At 39.2% G+C, this 26,775-nt stretch overlaps 1 long non-coding RNA gene across 18 annotated transcripts in view; it reads left to right on the forward strand.

Annotated features, from left to right (window-relative positions):
* The window catches only part of LOC109446564 (uncharacterized), a 125,441-nt gene extending 100,409 nt beyond the window's left edge, over positions 1-25,032 (forward strand). For 12 of the 18 annotated variants that reach the window (XR_012495734.1, XR_012495740.1, XR_012495739.1 and 9 more), the window contains 6 exons: positions 3,477-3,712; positions 3,813-4,043; positions 8,663-8,893; positions 9,487-9,562; positions 11,815-19,447; positions 20,847-21,457. This is a non-coding gene — a long non-coding RNA (uncharacterized LOC109446564). Of the gene's footprint in view, positions 1-3,476; positions 3,713-3,812; positions 4,044-8,662; positions 8,894-9,486; positions 9,563-11,814; positions 19,449-20,841; positions 21,458-22,519 lie in introns of those variants that run through there. The other 6 variants (XR_012495730.1, XR_012495728.1, XR_012495727.1 and 3 more) reach the window with 6 other exon arrangements.
* The last annotated feature ends 1,743 nt before the right edge of the window (positions 25,033-26,775 follow it).

Raw genomic sequence — 26,775 nt, forward strand, 5'->3', positions numbered from 1 at the left:
TTTTGTGGAGTTATTTTGAAAGGGTATAAATATCTCATTCTTCAACAAATGTTTATTTATTTACATCAGTATGAGCCCATGTTTTCATATTTAATTTTCCATGTTATGATCCATTACTAAAATTACACATTTTGATGTCAACTTATCCCACATTTGACAAGTGGGAACACCATCAAACTGCTTCTATGTTTTTTTGGTATGTCCGCTTCATTCTTAGAGCATTTCCTTACCCTCTGTTGCAAGAAGATGCTCCAGTTTCATCTTTACTCTGCCTTCCCCAGCCCTAGAACCAGACATTTTTCAAAGAAGCCTGGTTTCTCTTATTGGAGAATGATATTTAGAAGCCAAGATTTTATCTCTACAGAATACCCACTGCTCTTTGGGTGTCACTGTTTCCGAGCCCCTCTCAGTTGACTTAGCTAGAGAATATATATATATATATATATATATGTATATGTATATGTATATGTATATGTATATGTATATGTATATGTATATGTATATGTATATGTATATGTATATGTACATGTACATATATATGTGTGTATATATATGTATATATATATATGCTTATGTCTACGAGTATATATACACATATATGTCTGTGATTTTCTAAATTATTTGTTTGTCTGCCTGTTTATCCATCCATCCATATATAGAAAACAATGAATTTATAGTGATATTTTTACTCCAATCCAACTCCATAGGTTTATTCTAGTTTTCTCCCTTTCTACATTTGTAACTCCCTTCTCTGTGAGTAAGAGAACGGACTTCTATTATCTTTAAGATAGTTACCTATGTGATCAAACTCTTGCATAAAAATCAGTCTTCTTTCTACTACCCCGCCTTCTCCCTGTGTATTCCCTTCTCATGCCAATCAAGTTCCAACACACCCACACTTCTTGGACCTAGGAGAAGGTTAATGGCTTTGGGCTGAACTGTTCAGAAAGGGAGATAGAATGAGAAGGAGGAGAAAGCTGTTTTTCTCTTTTGATTTATAATTTAATGAATTATACTACTAGGTTTTTCTAATATTGACTCCTCCTTGGACTTTTGCAATGTGCCCTGCTTTGATTCTTCTACTCTTTCATTTAAGATTCTTTCATAAGTTTATTTTGATGACCTAAAAAAACTTTGGAATACTAGAAATTTTCTTAGACATTCCCTTCATTTCATTCTCTCTGGTTTCTTCTGGGGGAATACAAGAACTTCTCCTGGCTTCTTTGCATTTTTCCAGTTCCTTTGATTTTGGAAATGCTACCAGCATGACTGCAGTTTCAGTGGTGGAAATTATTGATATGTCACAGAAGCAAGGCGTCACAAGAATAACTACTTTCCACTGGTAATGTAGAACTCTCACAATAAGCCATACCATTATTTATAATACTCTATTGAGTTTTTTCACACATACAGAATACACATTGCTAACATTTCCTGGAATGTGAAAAAAGAAAAGATTAAACTAAATGCCCATTTGTTAGCCCACCATTGAAAGGGACCAGCTTTAAAGAATAATTGGTGAGTCAACTAACACCACTATCCTTCATCTTCTTCATATCCAGCCTGACCCAAAAGAACTTCTTGGAGCTAGGAGAAGGTTAATCAAAAAGATTAGCAGAGGGAACTGCCATGTGTATGTCTATCATTCTACATATCATAATTATTGTCAGTGACCTGAAACCTGGAGCAGATTATGATGGTTAAATAATGTCCATGGTTTTGCTCTTCAGGACTGCCTTTGTCCTCCACCCTATCGTTATCATTGCCGTGGCTTCTTTAGGCCTAAAATGTATAAGTTGCTTAAATGTATCTGGGTAATGTTTAAATTTGGAGGCAACCATCTTACAAGTATTTTCTTCCTCTGTCAGACAACAAAGACTGGATTGCTATCCTTTATATTTTATTATTCACACTTTCTTCCCCATCTCCCACAAACCCATCACTTCTATTTCAGGAAGACATTATTTATTATGTATGTAAATTCCTCCAAAAAGATCTACGTGTGGGCTCATGCACATACATATACCCATAGTACATGTATACTTCTGTGTGTTTTGTTTTTCTTCATTCAGGCACCCTGAAAAAATATTTGACTATGACAAACGATGATAAAAGAGGCCAGGGAATAAAGGATGATACTTTTTAGTTACAAGCTTTAAATTTATTTTAGAATGACCAGTTGACCACTGGGGAACTGTGCCTCCATGTGAATTGAGTACTTGATCCATGTCATTGACTCTGGTGACCCACAGAGAAAGGAATCTAATTATCTAAATAAAGAAACATCTGAAAAGAAAAAATAACTAGAATTGCATTTTGTAAGCTTGCTTGCTCATAAAATTGTTAAGTCACACTATTTCAGAAATGCATCAATAGGAATATTGTTTGAACCTGTGATTGGAACATGTATTCATTCATTCATTCATTCAACAAATATTTGTTTATTGAGTGCCTATCATGTGCTAGCCACTGTCCCGGGTTCCAGAGATATATCAATAAGCAAAGAGGAACATTATCCTTGCTGGTAGATTTAACAATTGGTTTTCCAGAAACAAAATCCCTGATTGTCAGTATTTTCTAATTTCTGTTGCATAAATACTCCTACATTAGGAAATTTCAAGCTACCCATGTTCTGCATTGCCTGGCACATAGTAAGAGCTCAAAAAATGGCAATCATCATCATCAAATCTTGATCGTAATTGTCATCAAGAGACTTACTTTAACAACATACTGAAAATAAACTCATGATCTATAGTAGAAAACATCTAAGATATATACTTAGGGTGTGTATGTATAAAGGTGTAGAGAAGCAGACAAGAGTCTCTGAAAGGATACACACTGGAGTTGGTATGGTTACCTTAGAAAGATGGGAAATTGAGGGGAAGTTAGGCAATGAAGTGGGACTTTTCGTTTTTTATTAAATATCTGTAAAGTTTGAATTTTTGTGAGTATGTATTTTATAATTTTTAAAGAATGAATTTGCATTGCCCTAGTTGAACAGGCATAGCTCTCACACAATGTTGGTCAAACAGTGACCAAATGCATACTGGATACAGGGCAGTTATTTTGAGAGTCAGATACCAGAATATATGAATCATTGTAGATGAAATCATTGCTAAATAATTGTTCAGTTGTTTTCCTTGTGGGGTGGCCAGTTGGCTCAGTTGGTTAGAGTGCAGTGCTCATAACACTAATGTCACCAGTTCGATTCCCACGTGGGCCAGTGAGCTGAAACCTCCACAACTAGATTGCAAAAATTAAAAATGACTTGACTTGGAGCTGATGGGTCCTGGAAAAACATACTGTTCCCCAATATTCCCCAATAAAAAAAAAATGTTTTCCTTGTGAAAAGAAACTTAAACTGTTGACAGAAAATAAAACAGAATTAAGACACTTGACAAGTATTCCAGTTGCTGTAGAACAAGCCACCTCAAAGCGGTAGCTTAAGACAATGACAATATTTACTTTTCTCACAGGTTTGTAATTTGGATGGGGTGTGGTGGGGACATTTTATCTCATGCTGCTTGGCATCAAGTAGGGCGACTAGAAGATTGAAGGGTAGAATCAACTGAAGCGTCACTCATTCATGTGTCTGCTGGTTAATACTGGCTGTCAGCTGGGACCACCACAGTGCTATGGCTGGAACATGCTACATGTGGACCTTCTATGTAGCTGCTTATATCCCCCACAATATGGTGGCTGGGTTCCAAAGGTGAGTATCCCAAGAGAGAGCCAGATGGAAGCTGTATCAAGTTTTATGACCTAACCTTGGAAGTCACACATATCACTTTCTCTACATTCCTTTATTCCAGGTAGTCACAAAGCATTGCCCAGGTCCAAGGAGAAGAAAAATAGACTCTACCTCTTGATGGGCAAGTAGCAAGTTCTACATAAATGTGTGGGTCTGGAAATATTAACATGGCCTTTTGTGAAAAATGCAACCTGCTACAAGAAGTCTTCTTCTTTCCCCTGTCATCTGCACCATATGTCTGCCGGAGCAAATACGGAAAATTAGCCAGATCCTTTCAGCTGCCCAGCTGAATGTGAGTACTGCAACTTCACCTTTACTCCAAAAGCCATATTAAGCTGTGAATCTTATTTACTAAATTCAAAAGAATTATAGAATTATATTTCCATGTCGAGCACAACTATGGTTTTCAAATTTCCCTGTGTACTGTCAAATTTATCTTAACCTATAAAGGCAAATTGACACATTGCAGGGATGATGACAATCTACCTTTGGTTTGTCTGACTCAGGAAATGCAGTTTGTATTATTTTTGCCTCTAAGTTTACTTCTCAAATGCAAAAAAAGAAAAGAAAACAAACACAGAAAGGAAATTCATGAAAATGAATGTTTTGCAAAGGAATTTCAAACACTCCTCTTGAATGCACATGGGTGGCCCATTCAGTTGGTTGGCTTTTTGTTTTATTGATGGTTTCCTTTGCTGTGCAGAAGTTATTTAGTTTAATGTTGTACCATTTATTTTTGTTTTGTGTCCCTTGTCTTTGGAGTCAAATTCACAAAAACGCCATTGTGACTGATGTCCAGAAATTTTAGTACCTATCTTTTCTTCTATGTATTTTATTGTTTCAGGTCTTACATTCAAGTCTTTAATCCATTTTGACTTAAATTTTGTGTATGGTATAAGACAGTGGTCTAGTTTTCCCAGCTTCATTTATTGAAGAGACTATTCTTTCTCTATTGTGTATTCTTGGTTACTTTATCATAAATTGGTTGTCTGTATATGTGTGGGTTTATTTCTGGGCTCTAAATTCTGTTCCATTGATCTGTGTGTCTGTTTGTTTGTTTGTTTTTTGTCGATACCATACTGTTTTGATTACTATAGTTTTGTAGTATAGTTTGAAATTGGAGCGTGTGATACCTCTGGCCTTGTTCCTTTTTCTCAGAATTGCTTTGGTTATTTGGGGTCTTTTGTGGCTCCATATAAATTTTAGGGTTATTCTGTTTCTGTGAAAAAATGCCATTGGGATGGGGATTGCACTGAATCTGTAGATTGCTTTAGGTAGTATGGACACTTTAACAATGTTAATTCTTCCAATCCATGAACATAGCCTGTCTTTCTATTTGTTTGTGCTTTCTTCAATTTCTTTCAACAATATCTTGTTTTCAGTGTATAAGTCTTTCATTTCCTTTAACTTTATTCCTAGTATGTTATTCTTTTTGATGTAAGTGTAAGTGGGGTTGTTGTTTTTTTTCATTTCTCTTTTGGATAGTTTGTTCTTTGGATAGAGAAATGTAACAGATTTTTCTATGTTGATTTTGTATCCCAAAACTTTACTGTATTTGTTTAGTATTTCTAATAGTGTTTTAGTGGAGTCTGTAGGGGTTTCTGTATATAAAATCAAGTAATCTGCAAACAGTTTTATTTTTTTCTTCCCAATTTGGATGCCTTTTATTTCTTTTCCTTGCCTAATTGCTCTGACCAGGACTTCCAATGCTATGAGGAATAAAAGTAGTGAGAACGGGTATCCTTCTCTTATTCCTCACCTTAGCATCAAAGCTTTCAGTTTTTCACCATTGAGTGTGATATTAGCTGTGGGTCACATCTGAGTTTCTGAATGAGTGATCGAGTCAAAAGGATGACAACTATTAATCTGATTTGCTGCATTTATGGATTCCCATTTAAAAACTGATGGGGCACAGACATATTTTCCTCCAGATGATAAAGAGTTAAAGTAGAAATTAGATGTTACTTCAGTTTGTACCAAGAAAGTTCACGCTGATTATAAAAGCACCTGCATTTTTACATATGTAACTATTGATTGGCCTAATAATTTTTCAGTTTAATAGTTTTCAGAAACAAATCCAAATACTTTATATGCATCAAGGACATTTTAAAATCCATATATTTCCCTCCTCAAAACTGTAATTTATGTGAAACCTCTTTGTGTTGTTCCCATTATTTTTTATTTACAATCTCATTTGGACAAAATATGTAGGCTCTTCATTAATACCACTTGAAATTTTTATATTTAATTAGCATGTTGCTTTCAATTCTAAGACTTTCATGGGGCCACACTCTAGCACTCTGAAACCAGGGTCTGTACATTGTAATTTCTGTATTCACCCAGAGATTATATGTGTAATGAATAAATGAACAAAGAACGCATGAATAAAATGCTCTTATTCAGAAGTCTGTACACTGGCCCACACCATCCTTCATTCTTGATCAACTCTAGCATCTTGAGCTTTTGGTGCCTATCTATCTGCCATGAGAGAATTAATGGCGCAATCATAGCATCATTCAGGCTGACACTTAGAATTATAGAATGACAGAGTCGGAAGGAACCTTAGAGGTGGAGTCCAAAGCTTTTGATGACATCTGAGCTCCTTAAAAGAAAACCGGAGGCAGATTTCAGTAAACTCCCATTTATCTGAAATCCAAACAACAAGCCCATGCAAATGATTGGAATCTTTTATACATTCTATGCCATATTTTTGCCTGTAAGAATATCTTGTACCGGTAAAAATATTTATGGGATATCAAATCCTTTCACTTATATTATCTCATTGAATTCTTACAATATCTTTTATAGGTAGCTAATGAGCTCCGCTATTTTACAAAGATTAATTTGGTTGCCCCGAGTCATTCTGTTACCAAATGGCAAATGGGGTTCGAAGTGGTCTACTGATTCTAGGTTTAGTGTGCATCTACTGTGTGGTGGGAAGCTTACCATTCCATGCACAAATGAGCAAGCAGACCCCAAGCATCTCCTTGATAAGAAATGCAGCTTTTAGGTCTCTCAATCTCCTATTGCTTCTACATCTCTAGAACTATGTGATGAAATTGCAGGTATAAGTTAACACTGCTATTCCACTAATTCTTCAACCATTGCTGCTGTAACAAATTCCCACAAACTTAGTGTTTTGACAGTCTTACTGTTCTAGAAGACAAAAGTCTGAAATGAGTTGTACAGAGGCAAAATCAAGGTGCCAGTAAGGCTGATTTCTCCTGGAGACTCTAAGGGGAATCCTTTCCTTTTCCCTTCCAGCTTCAGGAAGATGTTGGCATTCCTTGGCTTATGAACACATCATGCCAGTCTCTGCTTCCATCTTCACCTTGCCTTCCCCTCTGACTGATTCCTCCTGCATCCTTTTATAAGGACACTTCCATCACATCAGGCCCACTGGATAATCCGGGATTACCTCCCCATTTTAAGATTCTTAATCTAATCACACTGCAAAGTCCCTTTTGCCCTTTTTAAAGGTTCTGGGGATTAGGGTATGGCCATATTTGTGGGTCATTTTTCAGCCTACCAGAGAGAAAAATTTGATTGTTTTAATGTATCAAGCTCAGTGGTTTTTTTAATTTTTATTTTTTTAAGAAGAAACCATTTTTATTAATCACAATATGAAATTAACATGATATCCCATTAGAATTGAACCAGGATAAATAATGTTGATATAAAATTTACACATCTCATATCCATTTCAGAGGAACATAGCCTATATTAAGGCTCTTCTAGGTCTTATAAACTGATTTTAGTAAACCTTTTTATTAATAGTAAATAGCAATTAACATATATTCTCAAACTGTGCTAAGAAGGAGTTAGAAAAGCAGCTATAAAAGCTGTAATGATAACAACTGGCAGGATTAGAACTGTTTTAAGAATGTTAAGATGTTAAGAACCCCATTTCTGTTTCACCTGTTATAGCAGTGCACCTGTTTATTTTTGATAAGGCAACTGCTTGCTGAGGGTGCCACAATGATTAACAAGTTTCTTAATTAATAGATACTTGATTGATCAAGACTCAAGTAAGCTTCCTTTCACAATTTTGCACTTTTAGAACAGAAATATCTTTGTCTTTTGTATGTAGGGAGGCTAATATTTTGAAATTCAGCTGTTGTATTCTTCTAACTCAGAATTAAAAAGGGGGATGAATTATTATTAGGGGTAAATCTTTGAAATATTTCCAGTTTTTTAAATAACAAGGCTTCTGAATAACTTCTCAAACTTACCTTTCCATTTGGTACACATATACAACTTGATAAAAGTAACACATTTGATCTCCATTGTAGTAATTTCTTGTATGAACTACATTTTGCCCTCTAAGGGTTAGAGTTGCTGTTTCTAACAATTTCTACACATAAAGCATTTTTAACAAGTTTCCTTTTTACTGAACTGAGATTTTTTTCCCCACTTATGTGCCTGTGAAAGGTAATTTGACACACATGCACACACACGCTTGCATATATACATGTTTGTTTATATGTATTTCTTAAGTAAGTTACTTTTACCGTTAGAATAAAACTAGACTACAGGGACAATTCTGTGAAGACAGTTTGGTCTTCCTTAGAAATCCTCCTCTGGGTAGAGGAGGGCATCTAGGGTTCACTACAGGATGCGATGAGGCTGTAGTAAGTCTTTTTATCTGTTTAGTCCTGCATTTCCGGGCTCACCACCACATCCACTTCCTCAGCAGCCCTGGCCTCGGATTAAATGTCTGTGAGAAGCAAGGTGTTATTGGTTGAGCACCCGATGCTGTTTGCAATCTTTCCATAATTCTCTACTTTGTGTTCAGTCTTGGAATTAAAGTGACCATCAACCAGTTCAAGAATATCTCCCTGTGTAGAACACCCAAATAAAGTTTCTGTGCTTCTGTTCTCCCTGAAGAATAAATATACCCCTTGATTCCAGCCGCTCTCCAATTCCTGACTGCTGGACCTCTATCTTCACAGAACTCTGCTTTCGTGCGCCCGGCTGGGAATGCGACCCTCCACATGTGGCCCTGCAGCTGTTTCAGCGCCAGGGTCTGTTGGTCCAGACACATCTGCCAGCATACGTTATATCTACCACGGCCTGGATCTTCCATTGCGGGTCATCCACCCCATTCCCAGATGCAGCGGGGAACGGAGCAAGCCAACCCAGGTGGGAGTCCTTTTCTGCCCGTTTCCTCAGGAGAGTGACATACTGCTGCATTCCTCTTCTTTGCAGTGCGTGTGCAGATACTCTGTAACATTTTCTGTAATATAAGGGTGTAAATTGTCTGGAGGGTCGCAATGGAGGTCTGTCCCCAGCTTTCCCAGGTGCCACCACCATTGTTTTCCTCTGCACCCCCTCCTTTAGGCTCAGTGGTTTTTAAAGAGAGATTTAAATTTTTTACTTGCCAAGGGATTTATCTGAGAAGAGAATGGGAGGGCTATCGTACAAAAGACCACTTCATTCCCAACACAGAGGAAGAAGGTATCTGTTCTCTCTCTAGGGCATGGATTGTCGTCACAGGTATGCCACCCGTAGTCTCTGAGTTCAGAGCAGAGGTTCAGGTAGCCAGACAGGTATCCATGAACAGAGACAAAATTCTTTAGCCCTGGGCTTTGAGCCTCCACTCCCTGTAAGGAGAAGGAATGACAAATGCTAGTATTTATGTGTATATTGATTAGTCTCTGCTATCAAATTTTTGGGGAGGGTGGAGGAAAGTGTGGATCTCAGCTTCAGCATCTCATCAGATGTCTCTGTCCTAGGATTCATAGCTGTTCAGGGGACGCGTGGGGCTGACTCACCAGAGGCCTCTGCCTTCGGGACCCAGGAGCCTGCTGGGCAAGACCCACCTACACCGAAAGAAAGGGTGGAAGCTACACGCTTGGGGCAAAAGAAGTTGAATGGCATTGAGGGGGCCGGGGACACATCTGTCACTCAGAGTAACCCCTGTACCAGCCCCATTGGGCTCTTGGTCAAAGATGTTAAACAATGAGTACCAGCTAAAAGAGCTACTTCTCTGAAATCCCTGGGGGGACTTGGAGAACGCAGAAAAGCCTTCACTGACTTGGTAACCTGATGCCAGGGGTTTGGGCAGCCGCAGGAAGTGGTGCAGGCGAATTTTGTAGTGGCTTTCCAGGCTTCCTGGGTCTTAGCTGGTGGTTAACAGGGAAAGGGAACAACACATTTTAGGATTCCCCCCAGGAATACTTGAAGGGATAAAGAGCTTTGAAGTTGAGCTGAAGCTCCTAAAATTGCACGTTGCTACAAAACCAGAAAATACTTGTGGCAAAACGATATTTTAAAATATTAACAGCAGTCTTAATTTGCCTGTTATTTTCTGTTACCCCATAACCCCTGGACCCTTCCATGTTTCGAGTCCAGACTTTGAGGTTCATTGCCATGGAGAATTGATATCATTGCAAAAATAGAAAAAAAAAGGCTTTGAGTTTCAAAAGCCTCGCCTTGAGGACACTTAAGGCATAAACAATAGATTTTGATTAATGCTTGGTAATTTAGGGGAAGGTGTCTTACCTTGAGACTAGCTTAAATTCCTGGCCTTTGGGTGGGGGGTGGGATAGGAGGGAAGCCAAGAGTGGGTTTGTTGTGGATTGGCGGGGAGATGGGGTGTGTTCTTCTCTTCTTCTCCCCCTACTCTGATGGGAAACTGAGGCACGCAGTTTAAAACAAGTAAAATGCTAGTAAAATGTGGGTACCATTTGAATGCTGATTAGGTGTGTTCAAATGTAGAAAGAAATATGATTATTTGTACTCATGAGAAAACACTTCCCGTTAGTGTAATGTTATATGATCTCTTGATTGCAACAGAGATAAAAATATATGAAGTAAAACTTAATAGCCTAATCTTGTCATACTGGAAAGCAACCTAATTAATTTAAAATGCTTTCTTTAAGAAATATAGTATATTCTCCATCAGTCAAGATGGACTAGGCCACACTACGGGGGCAAAAAGACCTCAGTGGCTTAACACACAAAGGTTTATTTCTCTCTCATGTGATAATTTCTGACACAGCTCTGGCTCATACCAACTCCAAGCCCCAAACTGACAGAGCCACCATAGTCTGGAAGTTTCATGGTTGACCTGGCAAAGGGAAAGAAAGCCCCAGAGGTCTCATATCAGACGTTGAGCGCTCTGGCCTAGGAGTGAATGCTTCTGCTTACAACTCCTTAGTCAGAGCAAGTCACGTGGCCTCTTCCATCACAGGGAAGATAAGAAGTGACAGAAATGGAGTGCTGGAAAAAGTTGATGAACAGCCCCGTGACCACCAGTTACCTAGGTACAGAGATCATGGCTATTATTTATTGGATACATGAATCCTGTCAATCCACAGGCATGTGTTCCAAAGTCAGGCAATCAAATAATGCTGATGTTGGTTGGAAAATAGACAGGATATGAAAGAAAGCATGAGAAATGTTTTTGGACAGGTAGCCTATAGTACATTATTTTAAAACAGAATCAGAGCTGGTTGCGTGATTATGGAAGTATCAGAACATTTTATTCAGTGTCATATATTTTTATAGTGATACACACACACACACACACACACACACACACACATCTATATAATTTATTTACTGCCGTTTATAGGGGAATTGAAGCAATTATCCGAATAATTTAAAAGCAAAGGCATCCTGTGTCCCTTATCTGCCCATCGGAGGCGAACAGTTTTATTGATTGTTTTGTATTTTTAAAGACAACTTTTACAGCAGTTTTATGTTTACAACAAAATTAAAAGAGAGGTACAGAGATTGCCTGTATGTATCCTGTCCCACCCATGCTTAGCTTCCCCCTTAGCAATGTCATTCACCGGAGTGGCATATTTGTTACCAAGGCATGCCTCAGTTTCTCATCAGAGATAAGCATGGGAGATAGAAAGGTTCCACAGATGATGGTAGGTTGTTTTGAATCTGGGTCCCTCCATTGTAACCAGAGGAGCAAGTCAACATCTATATGTAAACTTTGGCTTAAAAGGAGAGTTAGTGTGTGAAATCATTTCATAGAATAAAATGAAGTTTCAGGTCTTTCTTGCTGATGACTTTAACAGTCATAATTTTTAATCTTCTGTTTACAGAATATTCTAAGAAGCACATCATGCACTGGGACGAAAGAAAGTATAGGGAATTATACAGACCTGGGATCAAATTCCAGCTACTAAACTGGTTAGTTGTATGATCTTGGACAAAGAGCTTATTCTTCTATCCTTACTATGACAGCTGTGAAAATGGGGATAATAAGATGTTGTTGTAATGACTAAATGAGATAATGCATGTAAAGTGCTAGGCACACAGGCTGTTTAGCACAAAGGGTGTTTAGTAAGTGCTGGTAGTTTTTGTTATTACTGTTATTTGACAGATTTGTGAAATGGAAGCAACTCTAAAGTAGAAAGATCATTTTAAGAGAAGAAAGGAATAGAGCCTGTATTGAATCTAAACTGATTGGCTGCAGAGTGATTGAGATACCCAATATAAACATCGGGTTGGGTAATAACAGCAATACAATTTTCTGAAATGAAATTGCTTGTTTCGGCCAGAGGGTGGGAGCAAAAATAGAATTAAGCTGTGTTTACTCTTCTGTTTTATGGGAGATGGTAGGTCGTTTTGAATCTGGGTCCCTCCACTGTAACCAGAGGAGCAAGTCAACATATTTCAACATATTTGTTGAACACATAGAAGGAAGAGGTGGTGTGGTTGAGAGAGGAAAGTGCAGAAACCAGAACAGGTGAAGCTCAGTTTCAGTTCTAGCCTTCCCTCTTTCCAACTATATTAAGTGGAAGAGGATAGTTATTCTCTCTTCCCCTCAGTAACCCGCATCTGTAAGAAGGTTTTTGGCAGTCACATTGTATGTGCGTCCCCCAAATTTAGCTAACATGGGACTGTTGTGTGTAACAAGAATAGTCAACACAGAGTAAGTACTTATGAAGTATTTAATATGTATTAATGTATTTCACTGTGAAGCCACAGGGGTAATTGTGGCTACCTCAATTAGACAGATGAGACAATTGAGTCACAGAGGGGTGTAAAGCCCCACATTCAGTTAGTAGTGGAGCTAGGCTTTGAGACTCAGAAGTTTCTAGAAGCTGTACTCTTTAACCAATAGCCTACATTGCCTCTCATGATAGTGAGTGCCTGGCCAAGCGTTGTGTACACAGAAGCTCTTCCAAAATTGTTACATCTCTTCTGCATCATAGGAAATGTACTTTGCCTCTCCCCTACAAATTCTACACATCAGTCAGGACGCAGTCAAAGGCTACTTCCTTTAAAAAGCTTTCTAGTATCATTCAGCCCATATAGGTCTCTTTTCCTCTTGAAGCCCTGAGATACTATCTAAAAGTCTAAAGAGAGCCATTGGTCAGATCCTATGCATCCTGTATCCTATTGTAAGAAGGCCCACTGTCTTAGATTTAAAACCACTGTAAATATTCCACAAAGAACACGCGTTTGCTATTATCAATTATCCCACCCCATCACATGTAGAAGAAGACAGTCTCACCCCCAACAGCTGAGGACGAGCTTTTGGTCTGACTTTGGCATCTGACAGAAAGTTCTGTGACCTCTGAAATGAATAAATACGCTGTCTCTGTAGCCCCCAGCCTGTTCATGAAGGCTGTGATGAGTTATTTCTGAAAATTTTAAAGTTCTAAAGGAGTCATAAGGAATTTGTGGCTCTCTGATACATCAATTCCTTTTGCTTTTGATGGGAATTATAGCCACTTAATGTCCTCTTCAGAAGCTCTGATTTGCTGTTGACAACTGGCTTTGTGAAACAAATGATTTAGTGGCCTTGACAGTTATTGGAGTGAGGATTAGGAGTGACAGGGCCTAAGTGGCATGCTTCCAGGACAGGGGAACATTTGCACACCACCCCAAAAGGCAATGGCTACAGTCCAGAGTTGGTTTACATACTTGATTCATTGCTTATTAGCTTCATGGCCTGACCAGGGTTTAACCAGTTTCACTACTCCTTGGTGTCTCAGTCTGCTCGTGCTGCTATAAGAAAATCTCATGAATGGGTGGCTTAAACAACAGAAATCTATTCCTCATAGCTCTGGAGTCTGAGAAGTCCAAGCTCTAAGTGCCAATGGGTTCAGCTCCTGGTTAGGATTCTCTTTGTGGCTTTCACAAAGGCCATCTTCTTGCTGCATCCTCACATGGGGGGTGGGGGGTGAGGGGAGAGAGAGAGAGAGAGAGAGACAGAGAGAGAGAGAGAGAGAGAGATCTAGTCTCCTCCTTTTCTTAAAAACTCACCAGTCCCGGATCATGGCTGCTCCACTCTCATGACCTCATCTAAACCTAACAGCTTTGCAAAGATATCATTACATTGGGAGTTAGGGTTTCAGCCTACACATTTGGGGGAAGCACAAATACTCAGTCCATAACACTTGGTAATTATGGATCCTTACTGAAATTTGAAATCATTAATTACATCATGCTGATTTTCTCTCTTTTCTCCCATTCCCTTGTCCCTGATCCCATTCTCCTCCCCTCTCTGTCCTGCTCTTGCCCTAAGAGGCTAACCCCCATAGACTGCTTACTGTACAGATTCTAGTTGGTTTGGCCAATGACAAGCACTATCAACAGATTGGAGGGTTGAAGGAGGAAAAAAAAAAAGGTATTCATTCCACCTCACTCCCCACCTTCTTTGTGCTGTTCTGAAAATGGCTGCCTCCCTCTTTAACCACAACTTCCATTCAGTAATTCCCTGTTCCATGGCTTCAGGTCTCAGTTGGGCTCCTGCACCAATTTTCGGTCCTCTTCTTCAATTCCCAGGAGCGTCAATGGACTCCTGCTCTTTCCAGGTCTCATTGCTTACTGTTTCTTACTTCAAACCAGGATTTTTCAACCTTGACACTGTTGACATTTTAAGCCAGATAATTCTTTGTCGTGTGGGGTGCTGTCCTGGGTATTGTAGCATGTTTAGCAGCATCTCTGGCCTTTACCCACAAGATACCGGTAGCAACTACTGTAGTTGTGACAACCAAAAATGTCTCCAGATATTCCCGTATGTCCCTTGGATGCAGAGTCATCTCAGAGTTGAGAACCACTGCCTTAAACCTCTTCACATCTCAGTAAATGGTCCTTTCATTTAAAACATGGCTTAAATATTCTAAATTTGTGGTCTATTTCCTGCCAGGATGCTGATGAAAACATGGATAAATAATAGTAGAATAAATGGAATTTATTTATCATTTATTACATGTGGATTGGAGGAAGAATCTTTTAAAATAGGGATCCAGGAAGAAAACAATGTGAAAAAGAGTCTTGATGATGGAAAGCCTAGAACTGTTCATCATCTCAATGGCACAATAGCCATTGGCACATTTACATGGTTGCCCCATTGAAGCTATGGTTTCAAACTGGGGCTGCAGTTAGGGAAGAGGCATGTGGTCTAAGGTCCTGGTTGCGTGGTCATTCAATCTAATGGTAGCATGTATGTTCTTCTAATTTTGCTCCATGCATTATATACAATTATATGCATATATGCATATTCTATGCATATGTAAATGGCACAATGACTGCTTTCTTTACCCACAATGTGCTTTGGAAATCTTTGCTTGTCTATCTTGCTATTTTTAAGGTAGGCATAGTATTCCATTTTATGAGTGAACCAAAATTTATATTAACATTTCCTATGTTCCAATTTTATTGCTATATGCAAACTATGGTGCAATCAACATCTATTACACATACTAAATTTTTGCACATGTAGGTGACTATTTCTATAGAATGGAATCCTACAGTAGAATTGTGGGGTCAAAGAGCCTATCATTTACAAACACAACAGATTTACCAATCTTTACCTGCTCCCTGACAGTACTGCTCCACCAGTGCCAGTTTTCTCAAATTCTCATCAGTACTATATATTGTCGAGCTTTTAAATTTTTGCAACTGTGATGGGGATAGAAAAAGATAGCTCATTATAGTTTTAATTTGCATTTCTCTAATTGCTAGTAAGGTTGAACATCTTTTTATATGTTTATTGGATCTTTGCTTTTCTTCTGTGAATAGCTTGTTTATTATACCTCAAGCCCATTTCTCTATTGGGATATTTGTCTTTTTCATATCAATTTGGAGGAGCTCTTTATAAATTCTGGCTATAAATCCTTTGTTTGTTATCTTTGTTGCAAATATCCCTGTTTGTCACTTGCCTTTTTAACTTAATTTATGTTATCTTCTATCACTCAGAAATTATGATTTTTCACATGATCAAATCTGACAGCTGTTTCCTTGTCAGCTGTGGTGTTACTGGGCCTGACTTTGAGAAGGCGGGGCGTTGTACCTAAGGTAACTTCAGATCAGAATCTGGATGTTGCCTTGAACTGAGATATCTGTAGTTTATTTTTCACCCTTCTTATTAATGGTGGTATATTTTTGCTTGGGGGGAAAATACTACACATATGGAACTAAAACCTAGAGCACTAATACTTGCTGATACCAACTCAAAAGTGGAAAAAGAAGGGAGGCTTCTAGTCTCATAGCAGACGGTCTCATTACACACACACGCACACACACACACACACACACACACACGAGTTCTCTGAGAATTTTCAAATTTAAATAAGGAAGAATGAAAGGCCAGTGTGAATGGAGTGTGTGTAAGTATGTAGACATCTATTTCTTAAAAAGTAAGCACTGAAAACTTATTGTGTGCTCTGTAGTAATCTATCAATAAGCAATTATTTAAGAGCTGTCAGTCTGTGAGTAGGATATTATTATTTTTTTATTGTAAGGCATGAAACTGTAACTCAATGATAGTAGATAACTTTCCAAAGGTTATATAGCTGGTAAGTGGAAAACTAGAATTGGAACCCAGGTGTTCTGGCAGCAAGTCTAGTGTCCTTCTCATTATTCTGTAGGCTTTTGTTTATATAGAGTCAAGGATTGTGTGAGTGTGTGTGTGTGTGTGTGTGTGTGTGTGTGTGTGTGATGTCAATGTGGGTTCATTTTTTTGTCTCTTTTTCTGTGTATGTAGTGGATCTGTATTCTCTGTACATGTTTGTCTATATGCATGCATGTGTGTGTGTCTGCATGGAGAGAGAGAGATTTATTTTAGGGAATTGGCTCTTATGACTAGGGAGGGTAGGCTGGCAGGCTCAGGACCCAAGGAAGAGATGATGCTGCAGTTGCATGCCAAAGGCAGTCTGTTGGCAGAATGTCCTCTTCCTCAAGGGAGGTCAGTCTTTTATCTCTCAAGGTCGTCAACTGATTAAATGAAACCAACCCACTGACATTATGAAGAGTAATCTGCTTTACTCGAAGTCTACTGATTTAAATGTTAATCTCATCTAAAGAAACATTTTCACAGAAACATCAAGAATAATATTTAATCAAATATATGAATAACTTGCTCTAGTTAAGTTGACACATAAAATTAACCATCACAGAGAGGGAATTCGATCCTATCAAAATGCATTTTCGACATATATCATATGATTTTCTCCTCTGTCAATATAAGAGATGTTATTAACAGATTTTTGAGTATTAGACTTTCCTTGCATTCCTAAGGGAACTCATACCAGTTTTCATCCACCTGACTCCCAATGCTTTAAAAGATTCAAAATAACAAGTGCTGGCATGGATATTGGGACGTGGGTGTAAAGTGGTAAAGACTTTTTAGAGAATAATTTGACAGGATCTATAAAAATTTAAAATCTTATGACCTATTAGTTCTGTTATTTTCTTTTGTATTCTTGAACATATCTTTGCATGTAAACAAAGAGGCATGTGCAAGGCTGTTTATTATTGCATTGTATGTAGAGTGACAAATTGGAAACAACCAAAATGTCATTAGGAGAGGATTATGAATATCAATGAAATATCAAAGTAATATTGGCAGTAGTCAAAAAGAATATGTTAGATCTATACATATATACCTGCTTAGAACTCTGTGATGTTGACAATTTAAAATTAAAGCAAGTTTCAGAGCAATAAGCACAGAATGGCATCACTTATATTTTCCATATGTACATTATAATATAAACGCAGCTAAATGCATTACATTATACCTATCACACTGATAATAATTGTTACCTCTGAAGGGGTATCATTAAGGAGGACTGATATTTATCTATATTGTTTGCATTTTCTACAATTATTGTTGCAATTTTCTACAAGTATTAATAAATTACATGTGTAATTTAAATTTAATGTTAAAAGTTATAAATTTGGGCTGGCCTGTGCCTCAGGTGGTTGGAATGCCCTGCTCCTCATACTGAGGTCGCCCGTTCGATTCCCATATGGGCCAGTGAGCAGCGCCCTCTACAGCTAAGACTGTGAACAACAGCTCTCTCTGGAGCTGGGCTGCCGTGAGCAGCCAGAGGTTGGCGTGAGCTATGTGGGCTGCTGTGTGCTGCCATTAGGGAGCACAAGGCTCATAATACCAGCCTGGGCCAGGGAGCTGTGTCCTACACAACTAGACTGAGAAACAATGGCTTGAACCGTAGTGGTGGAGGCAGAAAAAGGGGGGAAAAAGTTATAAATTTACAAAACATACCTTCATCTCAAACATTAGAATTCAGTTTCAAACCCTGATATGTCAACTATGTGTGTTTATAGAAATTACAAAGTAATCAATATACTATTTTACATTTATATTGAAAATTTAAAGACTGAATTCTTAAATTATTTTAATCTATAACATAATGTTTAATCTCTAGATAAAAAGGAAATGTATTTTATCCAAAGTCTGATAATGGTGCTTTGATAAGAATTTTCTCCTAGTTTGGATAACACAAGTAGCTATGAAGCTTAATTTTAGCTCACGTGATAGTAATTTGAAAAGTTAAGATATATTACTTTTTCATAAACTATTAGCTGTGTTACAAAACAATCCCCAACATCCTGGGCATTCTGCCTCAGTATTTCACAGTAATAACCAAGCGGAAAGAGAAAGTAATAACAATATGATTTAATAAACATGGTTTCATATAAAAAACTAACAAACAAGTGGAAATATTTCTTTATAATTTCATTAAAGAAACTAAAATGTCTTCTGGGCAACCAAAAGCTGAAAATTATCTTCTGATACTTCCATGACACTGATCAATAACATATATAGCTTTTATAAGGTTTCATGCTTTTGAGAGAAAATATGACATAAAAATGAAATAGTCTCACATTTTTATTCTTATGTATAAATTTAACCGTTTGTTTGTTTTTTAATAGAAGGAAGAAAGAAATGAACAACTGCCTTGTCTCGCCATTCAGGGTACCTTTCTCAAGAGTATGAGCTGTTATTCCCTGGCCCGTTGACAGTAACATAGGTCCAACCAGAAGGAAGTCTCTCTTGACATAGAATACGATTTCCCCTACGTTTTTATGGTACTGAATGTGTACCTTCTCCTGTCCATACCACCTGATTCTCTCAGACTGAATTCCCTTTATAACCTCTCAGGTTATGTCTCATCATTCAAACACCCAAATTGGAGCTAGCTTTGTGGCAACCTGTGCTTCACTCAGGGCCCCCTGCTCAGAAGAGGCTCCTACTTGTTTTTAGTGCTCTGCTGTTGCTATCTTGAAATGCTTAATAATTTTATCTTTGAATTTGTGTTTTGTAAGTGAAGCCCGAAGGAACTGGAATATGCACATGAGCAGAAGAGATGCATGCGACATGTGTGCTTCCGTTCTTTGCATCCCCATTTGCACAGTGTTGTAGATGTTCCATGAACACAAAAGTTCTGGTGGGCCCACTATGCCTGAGAGTTCAAGGTGAGTACAAGCTAAGTGCATTACCTCTACAACTAAGCGGGGTCACTGATAGGCTGGAGAAGCTACAGTTTCTGTTCTGACAAGAACTTTACTTTCAACACAGAAAGAAGGCAGTTATGTTCTAACAAACAAGAACGACAAAAGAATCCCATCATATCCTGTCTTACCCATGTTACTTCTCTGTATTAGCTGACCACGTGAGCTGGAAATGATGACAAAAGTAAAAGGAAAGATAGGGCAACCCATAGTTCCTTTTCCTTTAGTCCTTTCTTCCTTACTCATCAATAAGCTGAAGGTAGAGAGTATTGGTAGGACGTGCACATATTAAGAAGTGAAATTGAAAGAGGTCAGTTAGTTTTGTACAGCTTTTCCACTGTTCTGGTAAGAATGAAATACATATGCCTGTATGAGCTCCAAAATATGAATTGTGAAATGTCGATGACTCTGCATATTAATTGACTGTTCTTAAATCTGCATTTAAAACTGACATTGCACAATATAAAGATGAAGGGTAACATTCATGGAAATAATTACATTTTTCTTTTTCTTTACTTAGAATGTTATTAAATAGCAAATAAAAAAAACACCATGACAAGTTGAAAGACTGAGAAAAAAAGGAAACAGCTTTATATTTTAGTCCATTAGTGACACATTTTTCTTGCTTTTTGAACAAAGGACCCCAGATTTTTCATTTTGCACTGGACCCTGCAAATTATATAGCTAGATCTGGCTCAGATGCCTCCTTCCCACTAAGTTGCCTTTGGTTACTACGACTACACATTCAAAATTAATTGTTCCCTGCCTCTCACTCCTAATTATTTTTAAACTAGTATTTAGCACTGTATTTTACCCATGCTGTTTGGGATTACAGTTCCTATGCACTTCCCTGTAGCTACTGCTACCAAAGGGTAATTGCCTCCAAATCTCACCTGTGGCTCATATACATCAGAATCACCTGGGAGTGGTGTTTGGGGCTATCATAACATGCTCCCCTTCAGGTTGGGGGTCGACTGATAGGGGGCAGAGGGTCTTCAAGTGTGGCCTGGACCAGCAAAACCAGCATCACTGGGATCTTATTAGAAATGCAAATTTGTGGCCCCACTCTGACCTCTGGGGATGGGACCCAGCCCTCCAGGGGATTCTGATGCTGGGCAGGGTTTAAGAACCATTGATAGAGCAGGAAGAACTTGAGCTCTAGCTGTAGCTAGACTTGGGTTTGAATCCTGCCTAAATCAATTAATTACTAAACGACTTTTGAGCAAGCTCTTTCTACTCAAGGCAGGCTGAGAACCTGTAACCAGGGGAAAAAACTTGTAATACGTGCAAATGCCCTATGAAACAGTCTCTCCTTGTTTACCAGCTATACTTTTTTGTCTTTTATGTCGTTGTTGAAGAATAGGAAGAAACCAAATCTGAATGCACTGAAAGCGTTCTAATTAGCTATTCATGAGCCCCTGAGGGTCCTCCAGGAAAATAAGAGATGGGATCAGAACACAGACCCCTCTTTGAACGGGGCTTGAGTCTTGCTGCAGAGTTGGCTGTGGGAACTGAAACCCTCTCAGAAGTGAGCACCCAATAAGCCATCAAGTGAATTGCTCCAGCTCGAAGGCACTGAACTGGTGATGGTAGACTCCCGCTATCAGACGTGGAGAGGAAATTCATCATGTCTAAACACTGCTTGCAGGGCATTTATTAAGAGACAAAACAAACAGTGAAACTCTTTTGGCTAGCTCCTACCTCCTGGTATCTGGCAATCTGTATTTCATTGTGACACAAGAGAAACTAAAATACAGTTTTGCCCACATTTGGGTGATGGCCCTAATTTTGATAAACTCTAAGAACCTTGTCCAGCATTCAATTTAATCAAATGGTTGAAACTGAAATATCCGGGAGTAAGATACGGAAATCCTAAGCCCTGAATGGTGCTTCTACGAGGTGTGTGTGTGTGAGAGATTATGGGTTTTTTATTGTTATATTATTTGGTGATTAAATACCAAAGCAAAATGCCAATGTCAGTCACTTGGTATTTATTTTGCACAACATTTAAATACTAGTATTGATACTGGTATTTTATAATTTTTAATATGTTCAGAATTCATGAAATAAAAAGTAAAACCAAATATTTAATGGGTAACAACAAAAATTAAATATACCTTAAAACAATAAAAATGTAAAGTTTAAAAAGTATGCATACTAAGCATACATTATTATTCCTAAATCATCTATTAGCAATACAATTGATAAACTAAAGAAATACTTTAAAAAACTTATATAAATGGAAAAACCATTATCAATCATGGAAAGCTGAAATTTAAATATTACTCAAAATTTCAATTTACAGTAAAAAACACACTTTTTCCCCTCCCTATTTTCTACTTCGGTGCAAATTCTTCCCGCTGGTGATAAAATTTTGCTACTTTATTGGAGGGACAGTGGTGAAATTAGTGATTAATTGACTCCACATATTTTTCTCTAACTTAACATTTTCAAATCATCTCACCCCTGGTTCGCAAACTTTGAGGAGATGTTTTGAAAAGTTTTTCCTCCTACACAGCCCACAATCATTTTATTGACAGCCAGCTATAGGTTTGGTCCAAAGACAACATTGCCAGCTTGCCTTTGACACTTTTAGTGTCATCAACTATAGCTGGAGTATCGATGCTGAGTTACCTGCATTAATTTCAGATCTGTCATGTTGATATTCCACTTTTCCAGAAAGTCTTTGAACTAGAGAAAGAAATATTCCTTGCAATAGAAGGCTGGCTTCTTCCATTGTCATTGTCATGTTCCTCCTGAGGATTACTGAGGCTTCGATAAACGCTTTCGAAATGAGGGCAGTTTTGTTGGATTTGAAAGTTTAAGGAAGCAAATATTCTCAGGGTATATCTCGGGTTGTAAAAATAAAAATCAGATTTCAGAATTAAAAAAATAACTACAAAAAAAGTGTTGTTCCAGGAAAAATACAAGTATTTCAGTACTTAAAAAACTCGCAATACAATAGCATTGGTAGATGACATAGAGATCAGCAACGTACTTGCTCACACACAAACGCATCCAACTAATTTATAGCAGAATTCTTGTCCATTTCAGAGCCATCTCATGATAATAGGCGCTCAGCATGAAGTGTGGGCAGAGGGTGTTTCTCCAAAACCAGGAAAGTTCCCACGATGTCTGGCCATAGGACAGTTGATTGGAGGAGCATCAGAAAGTTTGGAAACTCTGAAGTACCCATTTTGGACTCAGATACATGCTGAAATGCTCATGGCTACCGCCCACCCTCCAATAGCATTGCGGGTAGCTGTGGAGTGTACCGAAGACCTCTAGTGAGTGAAACATGCTGGGCCATTCTCCCACTGACCCACTCGAAACCTCTGAGCCAGCTGAGAGGCCGGCTCACCCTCAGCAGAGTTCAAGCCAGATTGGAGCCCTCAGGGCTCTGAGTGCTGCTCACAGCATAGCTCTGGACGCCTTGACTCAACACAGTAAACCATACACGCGAAGTATGAAGTTTGAGGTCAGCCGAGTGTGCGATATAGAGACTGAGAGACGCAAGCGGAATTTCGTAAGGTGTTCCCCACGGAGTCCGCCTCCGTTCCACTATTCCATAAAGCAGACGTGAAGTATTAAGTGAAAACCATCCACAGTTCTCTAGGCTCCCATCCCTTTATTGAATTCCCCCAAGCTCTGAGGCCTGAAGGCTGCCCACTCCAGCTTAGCCTAATTTTCAGCAAATATCGGGCCACCAGGGAAGGGGCCTCCTATTTCCTCTGTCCTGATAGTCAAATCATCCAGAGTAATCTCTGGCAGCTGGGGAGCTACAGAAGTTGCCTTTTCAGCAAATCAAATCCAAAGCAGATGGGGAGAGGAAAGTCAGGACGAAGAGGCCTGGCGACCCTCCATGACCTGTGTTCCCCAGGAGACGGGCGCCCATCCAGAATCGCCCACCTCTCTGAAGCCATGGCATGCTTTCCGGTGGTCGTGCCCCTGTACATGACTTTTTCCAGATTTCACTGCTAACATCTTATGAATTGAAAACCAAAGTAGAAAATAAACTGGGGGGGAAAAAAACACAAAACAAAACATGTGGAGTCCATTTTAAATGTAATTTAATAAACATTTGTATACCCTTATCTGTCAGGCATTATATTAGATGTTGTGAAATAAAGACAAACAGAATAAAAATCCATGCATCCAAGAATCTCACACTGAGGAAATATAAATATTAACACGGCAATGAATGCGACAGGAGGGGAGGCAAGGCTTTAAGTCCCACCAACGAAGGTACCTTGAAAGGCAAGCAGACTCCATCAGGTACTAAGAGGGAAAAGTCAGGTACACAGAGGAATTGACGTGGTCAAGGTAGGGAGCGAGAAAAACCATGATTGTGTTTAGAAATCATTGGAAAGACCATGTGGTTGGATGTATGATCTGCGCAAGGAAGAAATGACTTCAAATAAGCTCGGCAAGTGGGGCTGAGACTCAGCTGCAAAGGACCATGTCTGCCTCAATTTCTTTCTGGAGTTAATGGAAGAAAAACCATCACTGGATTTCAAGCTGGTGTGTGCAGTAGCAGCTTATGTTTCAGAAAGTTCCCTTAGGTGGCAGTGCAAAAGAAAGAGAGAAAGGGAGGCAGAGAAGATAGTTACGGCCCCAAAAAGAAGAAAGGAGATGGGGGTGGGGGGAGGAGTATCATTAAAGGAGAACAGTATTGAGGAAAGTTTTTTTTAAGATGGAAGAGATTTGAATATGTTGTAGGCTGGAAGCCAGTTGCCATTGGAGATAGAAAGACTGACAATGCGGGAGAGAACAGAAATAATCGATGAGGCAAGATTTGTACCCATGCCTAGCCTAGTAGTATGCTGAATTTCTTTTGAGTAATTATATGCAGCATGTCAGTATCAGTCACTTTGTAAAAGAACACACTGAATGCTCATTGTTATTGTATAACAATACAATAATGTAACCAAAAGATAGCAGAAGTGATTAGAGAAATGCCTTCATCTCAGGGTAGATGAAATGACATAGACTAAAATAGTCTACCGCAAAAAGGGTAAAATGATGGATTAGACAAGATCGTATCACAGGATAGTCAAGTTACCAGTAAACCAACATGATGTGAAGGGTGGTGAAGCGAGAGGGAGAGAGCAGGGAGGAAGGGAGAGATGAAAATAAGACAGACAGCACATAGCGAAAAAACGACAGTCAGATAAGGAGCTAAAGGAGGACAGAAGAGTCCGCGCATTTGTGGGAGGGAGAATAATGACTTGGGAAGTTCTAACCAGCCCGCAAATCCTGCTGCTCCCCTGCCTGTCACTACCCTCACGCAAGGTGAAGGCTGTGAATGAGATGCCAGCTGGAGCTCATGGAGTAAGAGGCTGGAAGCCCTTGGAGCCTCTGGAAATGGTTTTGCAGCGTCTCTGGGTCTCTTGCGTCACCCCATGGTAAATTGATTGTCCATCTTTTCTTCATAAAGAGAGCTGTCCACAGGAGGACTTGGCCCTGAGATCCTCAGATGCACCATGATTTCCCTTCACCTTCAATCCCCTCTTGTCTCCTAAACAATGAATAAAGGCAGCACTGTGCAATGCTTCCTGGGTCAAGGAGCGTTTACCTCTCCCAAAGTGACAGATGCGGGCAGTGATGGGCATAGCTGTCCTTACACTTAACCAGATGCTTGCATAAAGTGTGTTCAGGGCACAGCTCAGGGTTACTCAGAATTAAAGGTACACAAGAGCCACCTGGGAATCTTGCTGAAAAGGCAGGCTCTGATGCAGCAGGTGTTCAGAGGGAGTTGAGATTCCAAATCTCTAACAAGGTTCCAGGTGGTACTAGTGCTGCTGGGCCCTGAACCACTCCTTGCGTAAAGGGTCTAGGCACTGCTCTTTGGTCTCCTTGAAGAGAACTTGTGTGGAAGGGTGCTAGGATGTCGTCCCTGGTTCCTACCCGCCAAAGATCACACAGCTGTTCTTAGCTCTGTCCAGCGCGTAGTGGACCTGGCCTAAGTTTTTCTGACCACTGTCAAACAAGCCTGGGCTTGAGGAAATTTGTAAGTACAATTTTCTTTTCTTTCTTAGTGGTACAGAAAGGCAGGATTGGTGCTCGTGGGAGACACCCACTTAGCAGAGCAGAATAGATGAGCCCACAGAGAAATCAGATTTCCAAATGACTTTTGCTTATGACCTGATTTACGTCTCTGCAAAGAGCTAGGGAAATGAGTTGCTTTCCCAATCCAGGCCCTACTCCTTGTTGGATAAACTCTACTTAGGAAAGAAAAAAAACCCAAAACTTGAAGATTTGCTAGTTCACTTGACTAGCAAAACGGATGAAGGCAGAAGTTTTCTAGAGTGTTTATATTTAGGTTCTGCCCAAGGGGAGTTCTTTTTATCACCTGAATGTGTCACTTTAATTTGATAAACAGCAGGAGAGGCTGGCATTTTAAAAAATGCTTAACACTGTGCGATGCTTCATTTCTGGCAGAATGGAGTCTTATAAGAAGGAAGTTTTATTTTCAGTCCTGTTGTGTCAGTTTCATTCAGTTCAACAAACATGCATTGAGTGTCTGTTATTATATAGTGGGCACTGTGCTGGGTGCTGAATACACAGTGGTAAAGGAGACATGGTACTGTTCTTGGGTGTACTTAGTACTATGAGGGAAACAGACAAGCAGAAAGATAATGTCTCCACAGTATTGTTGGTGCAATGGTTGAGATAAGCACAAGGTGTCTGGAGCAGACGAGGTCTCCTTCCATAGCCTGGAGGTAGAGGAAATGAAGCAGTGAGGTTTCTTTGAATGGAGAACACTTGACCTGAATCCAGACAGGCATTAGACTGATGAGGTTTGAAAACGGTGAGTCATTAATACTATTCATTGATTACTTTCTGCTTTTTCTCTCTTTGGCACACCTTAGCATGCCCCTATACTCTTGAATTTAAGTGTGTTGTGCTTAAGCCAATGAAATACGAGTGAAAGTGACATGTGTCACTTCTAGGTAGAAGCTTTACATGCAAGCATGTGATTTACCATTTTCCCTTCTTCTGGCGACAGAAACTGGGAAAACCTGTTACGATGAAGCTTGTATCAGTCTAGGTTCTTGAGTGACTGCAATGAGCAGAAATTAACTTTTGTTGCTTAAAATCATGAAATTTCGGAGTGGTTGGCATGCAGCATAAGTTAGTCTGCCCTGATGGACAGAAGGGCATTGTGGGCAAGGAATTTTATCCGGAGGCTCGGAGACAGGCAATATCTTTGATTTGGAAAGCGCAAATGGTTAATAACACAAGAATATGTCATGCAAACTGGGGGAGGCGGGGGTTGGGGTGGTGCTTAA

Source organism: Rhinolophus sinicus, linkage group LG04 (assembly GCF_036562045.2).
Source record: "Rhinolophus sinicus isolate RSC01 linkage group LG04, ASM3656204v1, whole genome shotgun sequence".
NCBI lineage: Eukaryota > Metazoa > Chordata > Mammalia > Chiroptera > Rhinolophidae > Rhinolophus > Rhinolophus sinicus.